Source organism: Somniosus microcephalus, chromosome 14, assembly GCF_052327205.1.
Source record: "Somniosus microcephalus isolate GS21.2 chromosome 14, FLI_Smic_1.0, whole genome shotgun sequence".
In the NCBI taxonomy this organism is placed as follows: domain Eukaryota; kingdom Metazoa; phylum Chordata; class Chondrichthyes; order Squaliformes; family Somniosidae; genus Somniosus; species Somniosus microcephalus.
Window position 1 is genome coordinate 28,299,603 of NC_141000.1, and position 13,541 is coordinate 28,313,143.

General features: G+C 45.2%; 1 long non-coding RNA gene across 2 annotated transcripts in view; it reads right to left on the minus strand.

Moving 5' to 3' along the window:
- Positions 1-1,589: 1,589 nt before the first annotated feature.
- Positions 1,590-13,541, minus strand: part of LOC147107398 (uncharacterized) — a 127,082-nt gene continuing 115,130 nt past the window's right edge. For both annotated transcript variants that reach the window (XR_015080787.1, XR_015080788.1), the window contains one exon: positions 1,590-3,731. This is a non-coding gene — a long non-coding RNA (uncharacterized LOC147107398). The remainder of the gene's footprint in view (positions 3,732-13,541) is intronic.

Consider the following 13,541-nt stretch of genomic DNA (forward strand, 5'->3'; position numbering starts at 1 on the left):
TTTAACCTTCGCTCTGTCGATCTTTCGCTCTCCGCGGATGTTGCCTGGCCTGCTGAGTTTTTCCAGCGTTTTCTGTTGTTTTATCAGGGGCGGTCTGCTCTTGATTGGTATCTTGAGCTGAGTGAGCTTTCTTCGCCTTTTTCTCCAAGCCGGTGAACTTTGATTCGCGGAATGCTTCTCTGAGTGAAACTTTGTACGCGTGTGGCCCGGGTTCCTGGTGTTTTGCTGAGTGCCGAGGGTCGCTGAGGTGGTGGGGGTGGAGCTGCAGGAGTACCGAATAATCAGCATCGCCTCTCGGCTTCTTTTCAAGCACCAGGCGCCTCCTGCCACTGGGACCGTTTCTGCCAAACCGCCCATTCCCTTTCTACGGGTTATTTAACCATTTAATCACTCCTGCCCCATCACTGTCCTCTCCCTTTGAGGAACATAGGAACAGGAGGAGGCCATTCGGCCCCTCGAGATCGTTCCACCATTCAATTAGATCATGGCCGACCTGTATCTTAGCTCCATCTACCCACCATGGTTCCATAGCCCTCAATACCCTTGCCTAACACAAATCTAGCAATCTGTTTTGACATTTTCAATTGACTCCCAGCCTCAACAGCTTTTTGGGGGAGAGAGTTCCAGATTTCCACTCCCCTTTGTGTGAAGAAGTGTTTCCTGACATCACCCCTGAACGCCTAGCTCTAATGTTAAGATTATGCCCCCTTGTTCTGGGTACCCCCACCAGATAGTTTCTCCCTATCTACCCTATCAAATCAATCATCTTAAACACTTCAATTAGATCGTCCTTAATCTCCTAAACGTTATTTCCCTGCCCCTGTAATTACTTAAAAGCTCTTCATCTCTAACATCTTCCAGTTCTGATGGAAGGCCATCGACCTGAAACGTTAACTCTGTTTACCTCTGCACAGCTGCTGCCTGAGCTGCTGAGTATTTTCATCAATTTCTGATTTTTTAAATATTTCCCATTCTGCAGATTTTTTGACCCCTGAAACCGGCAGCGATCTGATCGCCCGTTGAAAAAAAATCTGTTGCCGTGCTTTTAGATTTTCTGTCAACGAATGGCACAAAACAGGCTCAGAGCCTCACCCATACCACCTTGTCGTTTTCAAGCTAACAGGTTTCCAATAGTGAACTCAATGATTGCAAATTCGTTAAAGAGTAAATTGGTTCAATTTCTGTCACGAAGTTGCTCAAGCACTGTGCCAGTTCAGGCGTTGCTGTTTCCTGCATTATTTGGAGTCATTTTTATTCGGAGCTGTTAGAAGTTTAAGTAAAATACCCCCTCAAAGTGACTGTTTCTTCGCCGCAATGATTTTAAGTTCGTGACTAGACAACCAGCTTCTCGCTCGAAATTCGGAGCAATTACGGGGGTGGAGGAGGAGGCGAAGAAGGCAAAAAATGACTCAAATTTTACACTTTTTTGAGAGCAAGACGCCCATTTTTTGACTGAGTCAAACTGGGTTGTAAAGATAAGGATTATCGGTAGTAAACAGCTACAACCACATCTTGTGCAGGGTAGCAGGGTGCTTGCTTATCTAATTGCCATAGAGATTTACGTAGAGTTTAAAAGGAGACACAATGTCGAAGTTGTGTAGAATTATTTACTAATTCCAATTGACACCTATAATTGTCGCGGTGAGTGAAAATGCCTTCAGTTTGGTGTATGTATTAATAAAGGGAAAGTAATCTATTATCAGTATGCATCTGTGCAAGTTCATATATTTCTCCTGTTTATCTGCTTCCTCTTCCATTGAAATCTAGCCCTTCCTGCTATCCCTGTGTTTTAATTCCAAAACACGTATATGGGCAGCAGCTCGGCAGACGTTTAAGCGGAAAGGCTGCGGACTTCCTGCAGATTTCTGGTCAGCGTAGTGGTCAGTATTCCACTAACCCACCCCAGGTCAACCGAACAACCCAGCGCTGCCGTGAAGGGTTCGCGACGCCTGCAGTTTATGAAGGAGCAAAAGTCCAACTAAAAGTCAGCACGTGAGGGATGTTAACTCTTGTTACAGGGCTAAGGACCACAAAACACTGCCGGATTCCTGTTGTCAATGTGGCTCCCGGTTTCCGAGAGAGCTCCATGTGCCAATGAGTTTCGATGGAACACCAAACAGGGAGTCCGTATTTTTGTTCATCTTTACTCCACGTTGCGCCTTTCCCTATGTGGCTTCCCCTTTTGAGAGTGCGGCTCCCAGGTCTGTTCCCGATGCCACTCGGCTGCGAAAGTGTCAGGAAAAGTGCGAAGAATCTGGCTCTATTTCCCTGGGAGAAGTGCCCGGCCTTAGCTTGATTTCCGCTAGCGGTCTGGCCGAGACGAAGAACTTCGAGCTGCCAGCCAACTCACTCACAGCCACCTAGCCTCAAATGACCTGCATTTTAAAAGATTGTTTTTTTTTAATGGAAAATGCTGCAATATCACAGACTACTATATAATTTGACATTTAACTCGTTGGAAGTTAAGGTCAAATCGTTTTCCCCAGAGCAATCTTAAAAAGTACAACAGTTTCACTTCTGCCCACGTTCAGTTTTGTATTCCTTTCCTTCTGAACAGTGCCATTTAAAAAAATCCTCCGTCACACACAACTGATTGATACATGATCCATGAGACGATATCAAGCTGTTGCCATACTGTACTTAAAAGTGTGCGAAAATGGGGCTTTTTATTGTCCAAGGATTATAGAACAGGGGCCCCGGTCATGAAGAATGCTTATTGCATGCTGTTGTCTCCTAGTCCATTAACACTGTAAAAGCCCCGTGCCAGAGACAGGGCCTTATCATTCGGATACAAGATCAATACCACTACGTGTCCTAACAGAAAAGGAACAGGAAGGTATGAAACTTATAACCAAAAATGACAGAAAGCAAGAAATAATTGGGCTTGATTTTACTCTCATTAATGGTCAATCCTATTTAAATTGAACCTGGCTACTATCCCAGGTCAGATATCTGCAACGCTAAAGGCGATGTGCACTTATTTTGGTCGATTGACACTGGATCCGTGTGCCGTGCACAGAGAACCCCGCAATATAAATCCAATCGAACTGCCAAGTATAATTCAATTAAATTGGGCAGAACTTGTTTACAACTCGATGCCCTCGTTAGATAAACCTCCAATATAAATGTAAATCCAAATTTGTACAATACAAATCAGTGCTTTTGTTAATAACGTGATCATAAATTGTACTGACTATACATTCGTTCAGGACTTGGTAGGAGACAGCAACCGATGGGTTCCATTCCAAAGAGCTTGCTGCAAAAATTAAAGTGCGAATTGATTAAAATGATGTCTTGTTCATCAGTGCCGATTATTTAGTACCAATTATATTTATGAACTGGCTCTCGGCTGAAGGATTTAGAGTTTCAACGATGATGACAATAACAACGCTACAGGAGGTTTTTTTTAATTATGAGAAGTTTTGATCAGGCCTGCATTTAAAAATATCTTTTATAAACTAAAAAATATCACAGCTGTCCTTTATGAGAAAATCGTCAAACAGAAACTGTTCAAAAAAACCACACCAACGCGGAAATAGCTCATCAAGAAAAAGAAAATCGAAGAGTCGAGTTTCAAATAGCATACTGTGTGAGGAGAAGGCTACAAACGCACTGTAGTTTCGATTCCAGACCTTAGACAGTCACCATTTTAATACTCTTGTGGGTAGGTCTTCATCTCAAGGCAAGTCTAGAGCTAATTAATGTCAGCTGCTCCGTCCATTACCGAAAACCTGAAAGGGAAATGCATGTGGGTTTTGAATATATATGGCTGCCTAAATATATAGTTGACATTTTAAAATTATAGCAATTGGAAGGACGACACCATACTGTTTCTAAAGCAATGATTTATTCTTTTTTTTTCCAGGTTGGCAATCATATTATAGGCGGATGTTTCCAGTTTGTTTGACATACTGAAAGGTATTACAATCAAGTGACGGATTCAGAGAGGGGGTTACCAGAACACTAAACCATTGAATCACGCTCACAGTAGCAGAATTCTGGTCCTGGCTGATACGTCAACTCAGGGTTAAGATAGGGCGTCGGAAGCGTTGCTGAGTGGTAGATCTTGTTTAAAATTAAATTTGCAAGAATATTTTACCTCTTCCATTAAAAAAAACCCAAATGTTATGAACGCGCGTTTACATGACTGGAAACCTTCTCCAGAAGAAACTCAGCCGTAAAAAGAGTAAACGTGTGTCTGCTGCTGTATTTTGTTGCCATCTGTTTGGGTGGACCTCCCTTCAGAAGCTTCCCAATGCGAGATATATCTGAGAACCCTTACCTGTAGCTTAAGACGCGCAACACTAAATGATTACATTGGAACTAAAACAAAACACGACCTCAGTTAGAGGAATCATGCCACGCCTCTTGATTGCGCTCCAGGATAAATACTGTGGATTTAATTTGGCATTAAAATTCAAATGAATCTGCGTTAACTCGATCTTGCAGTGATCCTTGAAGATTAAAATATTAATGGCATGTCAGGTGGAACATGTGATTTATAATAATGTGATATACAACCAAAACTTTAGTATAATCGTCGCTGGGTCAAAGTCCAGGAACTCCCTACCTAACAGCACTGTGGGAGTATCTTCACCACACGGACTGCAGCGGTTCAAGAAGGCGGCTCACCACCACCTTCTCAAGGGCAATTAGGGATGAGCAATAAGTGTCGGCCTTGCCAGCAACGCCCACATCCCAAGAATCAAATTTCAGAAAAATCTGTGAAACCTAGTCAGCTACAAAACTCCCATTCCATGGATGCAAAACATTCGATAAACAGACTATAAATAATAAACAGAGCTGCAATCGGGGCCCTCTGTAATTCCAAATAGATAACCGATGAACGTTATACATATACCCAGAATAGTTTATACCTTAATTATCTAATGTTGAAAACCCTCACAACAGTACTTAAAATGCAATGCCAGATACCTTCAGTCCCTACATCAGAATCACCCTTCCCCTTACATTCTAGTATTTTTACTGCATTTAGTATGTACAATTATTCAACTTATAAAAAATAAACAAATAGTTGACACAAGTTTAAAGCCCTACTTCATTGTTGAGGTTCTAATAGTCTCAGCCCAATTAATAATGTCAGCCCGCAGCACGACATTGATATTAACTGTCGGGAGGATGACTGGTGTAGCAACTGGACATGTCTCACTGTGAGTTAGGAGGTGCTCTTCTGTGATTGGTGTTGATACACATTTTTGGGACTGAGTTGAGAGAGCTGTAATCTACATTTGGCTGCACTATATCTGATTTGGGTGTCCGATGCTGATACTGATGTTTGAAATGGGAAAGTGCACAAACATCTCTCATCTGGAACAACACAAAAATCCAAAATTAAAGAGGAAAAAAACCTTGGGGTTTAATGACATTCATAAGCCACTTGAGCAAGAATCTCTTGATTAGATCATTGCCTGGTAAGTCACTGCCACACGTATTAGTCTTCATTTGTTCTATGAGCATAATTGCTGATGTCATTGTCCATGTGATCAATACTTTCCAGACGTGAATGCCACTGCTGGAATGCAAAGGTATTCCTAATGCCTAGTGTTGCTTAGACTTTAATGAAGAATTGGATGATGTAGTTTCTTCATTTACATGCCATTCAAGTATGCCAGCCAAATATGGATGGGCATATTTACTGTCTGCTGTCATGTACAGAGGAAATTCTGGAAGTAGCAGGGACCAAAAATGGGCAGTAAAGGGGTGTAAGATATAATTCGCTGTTCATTGTGACTTGGCTGAATTTAATGTACCAGCATGCTTTGAGAGTTCTGCAAAAAACCCTTTAAACAGATTTAGTTAACTTCTGTAAACCTTTTAGACATGGCATAAGCGGCCCATTGTCGACAAATTTAGTTAACTTCCGTAAACCTTTTAGACATGGCATAAGCGGCCCATTGTCGACAGTTAACTTCTGCAACCTCATCAGACAGGACTTTGAGAGTTCTGCAAAACAAACCTTTAAGCTGATTGAACAATGAGGAACTTCTGCAACCCCTTCAGACATGGCGCAAACAGCCTTGACTACAGATAAGAAGAGATTGAACAATAGTCAACATGGTCTGAGACAGAAGAAATACCAATGATTGAACAATAGTTAACGTGGTCTGAGACAGAAGAAACATCAATGATTGAACAATAGCCAACGTGGTCTGAGACACTTATGCATTGGGAGGCCTGCCAAGTTTTGGGTGCAAAGGACACAATTAGAGAACGCTTGGGGGCTGCTGCAGTGAGTCGGGCGACTTGACCTGTCGCACAGAAAGAAGGGCCTACTAGTCACCGCTGAACTGGTCACTCGCTGGTGTTAGTACATATGTATGCTTATGCTTGCTCGTTGAAGCTTATACTTGCATGTAAATGTGATTTTATGCTTGCTTGTAAACTTGATTGATTTTAAGTAAAGAAGTAGTTACCCTAAAATCTTTGTCTCGTTGTCTTTATTCTGGTTCGGGTCCGAACTCTAAGTAACTGTCAGACCGGGATACCATAAATGGCCTAGTCTTCCAGGGGAGGAACATCTAACCCTGTGTATTTAAACAAAACTTACAACTGTTTCTTCTAAGAAAGTGTTTAATGCTTGGACTGGAGTACAATTAGTTTCATTATTTTGTTTAATACATCTGTAATTCAAAATCAACTAGTAATTATGTATTCAATAAGGGATATATTGACTACACAATAAAATTACAACAATATGTTAAATAAGAATAATATGATTAAATAATTGCATATTTTTATGTATTATATTTGATAGGATTCAAAATGTTTTATCAATACAACTGGATCTCTCATTGTAATGCTCATGGTAGGTCAGAGGACACGTTGGTTTATAAGGACGTGAGCATTACAATAATGTTAAGCATAATTTTTTTTTAAATTCTTTTTATGGGATGTGGGCATCGCTGGCAAGGCCAGCATTTATTGCCCATCCCTAATTGCCTTCGAGAAGGTGGTGCTGAGCTGCCCTCTTGAACCGCTGCAGTCCGCGTGGTGAAGGTACTCCCACAGGACTGTTAGGGAGTTCCAGGATTTTGACCCAGCGACGATGAAGGAACAGCGATATACTTCTAAGTCAGGATGGTGTGTGACTTGGAGGAGAACTTGGAGGTGGTGGTGTTCCCATGCGCCTGCTACCCTTGTCCTTCTGGGTGGAAGAGGTCGCGGGTTTGGGAGGTGCTGCCGAAGAAGCCTTGGCGAGTTGCTGCAGTGCCTCTTGTAGATGGTACACACTGCAGCCACGGTGCGCTGGTGGTGGAGAGAGTGAATGTTTAAGGTGGTGGATGGGGTGCCAATCAAGCGGATTGCTTTGTCCTGAATGGTGTCGAGCTTCTTGAGTGTTGTTGGAGCTGCACTCATCCAGGCAAGTGGAGAGTATTCCATCGCACTCCTTACTTGTGCCTTGTAGATGGTGGAAAGGCTTTGGGGAGTCAGGAGGTGAGACACTCGCCGCAGAATACCCAGCCTCTGACCTGCTCTTGTTGCCACAGTATTTATGTGGCTGGTCCAGTTAAATTTCTGGTCAATGGTGACCCCCAGGATGTTGATGGTGGGGGATTCGGCGATGGTAATGCCGTTGAATGTCAAGGGGCGGTGGTTAGACTCTCGCTTGTTGGAGATAGTCATTGCCTGGCACTTGTGTGGCATGAATGTTACCTGCTACTTATCAGCCCAAGCCTGAATGTCGTCCAGGTCTTGTTGCATGCGGGCATGGACTGCTTCATTATCTGAGGAGTTGTGAATGGCACTGAACACTGTGCAGTCATCAACGAACATCCCATTTCTGACCTTATGTTGGAGGGAAGGTCATTGATGAAGCAACTGAAGATGGTTGAGCCTAGGACTTCTATGATGGAGCTGTGTGTAACTGGCTTCTTCCTTAAGGGTATAATGGGCATTCTGAGAAGAATCAAGATTCTAATGACATCCTGAGGTCAATTAGAGGATAATTTCTCTGTAGATTTCAGCTGCTTGTAAATCCCTGGCTCCAAAGTCAGAACAAACCAATAGGAAATCATTGGCTTTCTTTCTTTTTTATACTTGAATAAAAATTGACATTGAAATTTGCATAAGTGACACTTGAAGTGTAACTTAAAACATGTACATATATATTAGCAGATCTCTCTTGGCATTGCTCACTGCCAGCTATAAAGAACATGTTAGACTTTATAACGCAAGAGGTATTATTCTGCTGCTGAGGTGTGGCTGTGTCTCTTTAACGACTCAAAGTCTAATTACATCTCAGTAAATAATGGGTAAGGATAAAGTTTCATTGCTTTTGACGCGACCATGGCTTGCTAAGAGGTTCCTTGCATTCTGGTTCCTGTGTGAAATGACTGTCTTTGTTTTTCGATGTCCTTTTTTGAAGTGTGACACAAATTCGAGTGTAACACTTGAAGTGTGCTGGTCAGAAGAGGAGAAGTATAATGGATAGGAAATGCAAGCTAGATACAGCCTTTCAAAAGGAGGTGAATGCTCTAGCTTTGGCCTAACTAGTGCTTTATAAACCAAAGGTTTCACGTAAAGGTATCTCCTGAGCATTTTCCAACAACAGGATACGCTTTCAGCAATTTAATACATTTTACTTAGAAAAATGCTATTGTGGTGACATATGAAATTCTCAGTGGAATAGTTTATACGTTTGGCAATCTGGATCCAAAATACACCACTTACATTGTTAGCAAGAGAGCAGGTCAATAAAATTATTATTTTTTGATGAACTACTGAAAAAAAAACCCTCAACTGATTGTTCAGGCAGGATCAGGATCTGATAATCACATAAAGAAATAAATACAATTTTAGCAATTCAGTTATAACTGAATAACACAATGTTGCTCCACAATGCCAAACAGGCGAAAGGAAGAGGGTAACTGTGGTAGTGGAACTCCAGAACAATAAAAAAAGACAAAGGCCGGAATTTTGCCTACCTTGCGGGTGCGGTGTGGGTGGTGGCCATGCCGGGTCTCGAGCCTGTTGCTGTCTCCATCCCACTCCACAGGATGATTTTGCGATAATGGGGTCTATTAAATCCACCCTGTGCCTTGCCCAGCCCAATTAAATGGAGCAGGTCTGGTGATGTCATCGATATCGTGTTTTCGGCCAGGATATTTAAAGGAGCCATGGCCACATTGCATTTGAAGTTTCATCTAGGAGTGTGCAGTCAGTGCAATTGATTTCCACTGCTGCACACAGGGGCACAAATGACTGCACAGAGGCAGAGGGCTGCACCCAGGTTCTCCAATGACTCCCTCCACATGCTTGTGGAGGGAGTCAGAGCATGCAGGGAGGTCCTCTTCCCTCCGAATGGGAGAAAGAGACCTCCCCAGCAAAGCAAAGGAGCCTGGCTCCAAATCGCCGAGGAGGTGAACAGTAGGGACGTCATGAGGAGGACCTGGGTGCAGTGCCGCAAACAGTTCAACGATCTTGTGAGATCAGGAAAGGTGAGTACAAAGCCACACTCCTGCTGTGCCTCTCATCACATCCCCATCACTCTGCCTTCCCAACCCTACTCCTGCACATCCTTAATCACACCAAAATACCTTGCACCTTCACCAATCCCTCTCTCTCTAGCTACATTATCACATCCCCATCTGACTAGCCACCCCTCACACTCACCCTCATCCTAATGCACTCATACCAACTAACAACACACAAGGAGGCCACTTGGAATTGCCACCCTACTCCATCATAGTCGCCCTCTGCACATGTAACCCATCCATTCCTTACACTCATTCCATCGCTTTAACTCAACCTTTTCTACTTTCCCTCCTTGCAGAAAAAGAGAGCCCACAATAAGAGGGAGAGAACTGGTGGATGACCTCCATCACTCTCAACCCTGACCACTGCAGAGGAGGCTGCATTAGAGCTGTTGGGAGTGTCCGAGCACTGGAAGTGGGAGACGGAGAGAGGGAGACATCTCAGCAACCTGGTGACAGAATCACTTTTCATGCAGCTACATGGCATACATCAGTCACTCATATGGGGGCAGATGTTAGCAGCCATTGAATGATAACTATTTGCATAATGTTGTCTGTGCCCAATGTACATATGACATATCTAACTCATCTCTTTACTCTCCCACAGGTCCATCAAGAGCCCCCCATGCCCCCCGCCCCCCCCCCCCCACTGTCCAGGAGGAAGCCGAAGACGACTCCTCAGAGGAGCCTCCAGCCTCTGAGGATGCAGCATCACCAGACGTAAGCCCACCTAGCACCAGCGCAGATACGCACACCTCGATGGGTCCCTCGCGACATAGAGTAGTCACCTGGTGTGTCACAAATCACAAGTGAGCAAGAGCAGATGATGAGACAGGGACAGTAGTGGAGACTCCTCGTTGGAGGGTGCAGGACTCTCCTAGCTCTGCTCAACTGCATGCAGACGCTAGGCCTCGGGGGCCATCCAGAAAGAGGGTGGTTCCGGAGCAGCAGGAACAAGTGCAGGAGAGTCTGATAGGTTTTGCGAGCACGATGACTGCCACTGTTCAGAGAATGGAGGAGACCTTCTCCAACATGAGAACCACCGTGTCGCAGGCAATGGCTCCTCCATGGACAGGGTGGCCACCTACATGGAGCAGCTAATTTGCCAGTTGCAAGAGCACATGGTGTCTATGCAGAATAGATGGCTATCTATGGAGGATAGATGGCTATCTATGAAGAATAGATCCCAGAGGCTCATAGACGTCCTCTCTAGGAGGGATGTCAATGTAGACGTGGGTCCTCATGCCCCTACTGGTGTGCAGCAAGGTGCTCTCCAGCTACTTTCTAGCAGGAAAGTGCGGATGGCCCATGAGAGGGATGATGGTGAACGGGGACATGGAAGTGGGGGCTCCTCTCCAAGCGCTCACACTTCTCCCCCGTTGCCACCCCCTCAGTCAGAGCCCCACATGCTGCCTCGGATCGTGGTGGCCGAGTCTGCCCCTGCACAGTTGCAGGAGGAGCAGACTTTGGCGGGGCCCTCACAGGCTCCAAAACCCAGAGGACAACCGCCAAAGTTGTCTAAGCAGGTGCAGCAGGGAAGTGAGGAGGCTGCCTCTACCTCTGCTGAAGCCACAGGGGTAGCACCATGTAGAAACACACGTAAGAGAAAGATGCCACACAAGTAGATTCACAAGGGTAGTCACTTGGGTGTTTTGTTCAATGTTATTGTGAAGTTTCTGTTAATTTAATCTTCACCATAAATGTATTTATTTTCAAAACTTTCCGGTCTTGGACAAATTTGTGTGCACCATCGGAAGTGGCTTCGTTAGTTGAAGTGAAGGGTCAGACCTAACTTTACCTCCAGCAATGGTGGTGACTGTGAATGGAATGGATTGGTCATTATAGGGATGCTTTATGGTCTGGCTGTGGGGTGTTGCCAACCTGGCGAGGCATGTGGCAGCCATATGGGTGTACTGCATAAAGTTAAGTAAATCTGGCCATGATGAGGCCATCCTTGGCCTCGTGGGCAGCAATGTGCTCACGTGCTGGTGCAATCTGCACTGCAGGTTCCTCCAGCTCTTTCTCCTCCTCATTTTCCACCTGAAACTCCTCCTGCTCCTCCTCCTCTGAAGAGGCTGTGCACTCTGTGCCTTGTTCCTCATGCAGCGCTAATCCTCGCTGCTGCGCTATGTTGTGCAGGGCACAGCAGACCATGATGATTCTGGATACCCTGGCTGCTGCATACTGAAGGGCTCCTCCAGATCTGTCAAGGCATCTGAATCACATCTTGAGCATGCCTATGATCTGCTCAATGACACATCTGGTGGAGATGTGGCTTTCATTATGTCTCTCTTCGGCCTCCTCAAAGGTGTCATAAGCCACGTCTTCAGTGGACAGCCCTTGTCTCCAAGCAGCTAACCAGTAAGTGTGTTTGGGGGTGCGAAGAGCTGAGGGAGGGTGGACTGTCACAGGATGAAGGAGTCATGACAGTTCCCAGGGAATCTGGCACACACATGCATGATGATCTTCCTATGGTTGCACACCAGCTGCACATTGAGGGAGTGGAAGTCCTTGCAGTTGACAGACACTCCTGGGTTATGATGGGGTGCCCTGATAGCCACATGTGTGCAGTCGATGATGCCCTGCACCCGTGGGAGCACCCGTTCAGTAATACTGGCTTCATCGGTGGCAAAGTTGATATAATTGGCTGACTTGTCAAACAGGGCATCGGTGACCTGTGTGATGCATCTGTGGGCGGCCGACTGCGAGATGCCGCAAATGTCTGCTGTAGACCCCTGGAAGGAGCCTGAGGTGAAGAAGTTGAGGGCAATGGTGACTTTGACAGCCACTGGTAAGGCATGTCCACCCGCTCCTCTGGGCTGCAGGTCTTGGTCCGGAGATCTGCAAAAGTCTGCATCAACCTGGCATAGCCTGAGCCTTCTTTGGCACTGCTGCTCAGTCATGTTGAGGAAGCGTATCCTCTGCCTGTATACGCTGTGTTGGGGGTATTGCCTCCGGAGTGGTGGACCCCTGCGCTGATGCCCTCTGTCCTGTGGAGCATCAGGGCGTTGAGGAGAAGGTTGGTGGTGTTGTTGTTTGTGCTGCTGGTGTGCCTAGTGCTGCTGGTGTTGGGGCTGATCATGGTCAGATTCTGATGACCAAGGTGAGACAGTATAAACGATATCCATGCTGATGGAATAGATGGCAGGTTGAAGTAGAGATGACAGAAGCAATCTGTCAATGGTGAGAGGGGTTCTTCCAATAAGGAGACAGTTTATAAAACCAGAAGGTCAAATGTTCAAGTCTACCCCTGCCTATCACCTAAGTTCACCTCCTCTGTAGAATTTGTTTTATTAATCATTACCCAAGGTGCTACAAGAGAAGTGCCACGTGCAGAACCTCACTCGTATCTGTTGTTAGTGTCAGGTCAAAACTCACTGATTCTATAAGCTAAAGGGAGTTGTCTTAGCATGAAGTATGTTTGTGGTTAGAAAGGGTAGGTATGGTGGCTTTGTAATACAGATGATAGTACGCTTTTTTCTGAAATGCATGATCACAGGATCCAGAACTAGCTGCGCCTCTAGCCAAGCTGTTCCAGTACAGCTATAACACTGGCATCTATCCAGCAATGTGGTATGACCTGTCCACAAAAAGCAGGACAAATCCAATCAGACCAATTACCGCCCCATCAGTCGGCCACTCTTAATCATCAGCAAAGTGATGGGAGGTGTCGGCGACAGTGCTATCAAGTGGCACTTACTCACCAATAACCTGCTCACCGATGCTCAGTTTGGGTTCCGCCAGGGGCACTTGGCTTCAGACCTCATTACAGTCTTGGTCCAAACATGGACAAAAGAGCTGAATTCCAGAGGTGAGGTGAGAGTGACTGCCCTTGACATCAAGGCAGCATTTGATGAGTGTGGCATCAAGGAGCCCTAGTAAAACTGAAGTCAATGGGAATCGGGGGGAAAACTCTCCACTGGCTGGAATCATACCTAGCACAAAGGAAGATGGTTGTGGTTGTTGGAGATCAATCATCACAGCTCCAGGACATCGCTGCAGGAGTTCCTCAGGGCAGTGTCCTAGAGCCAACCATCCTAACTGCTT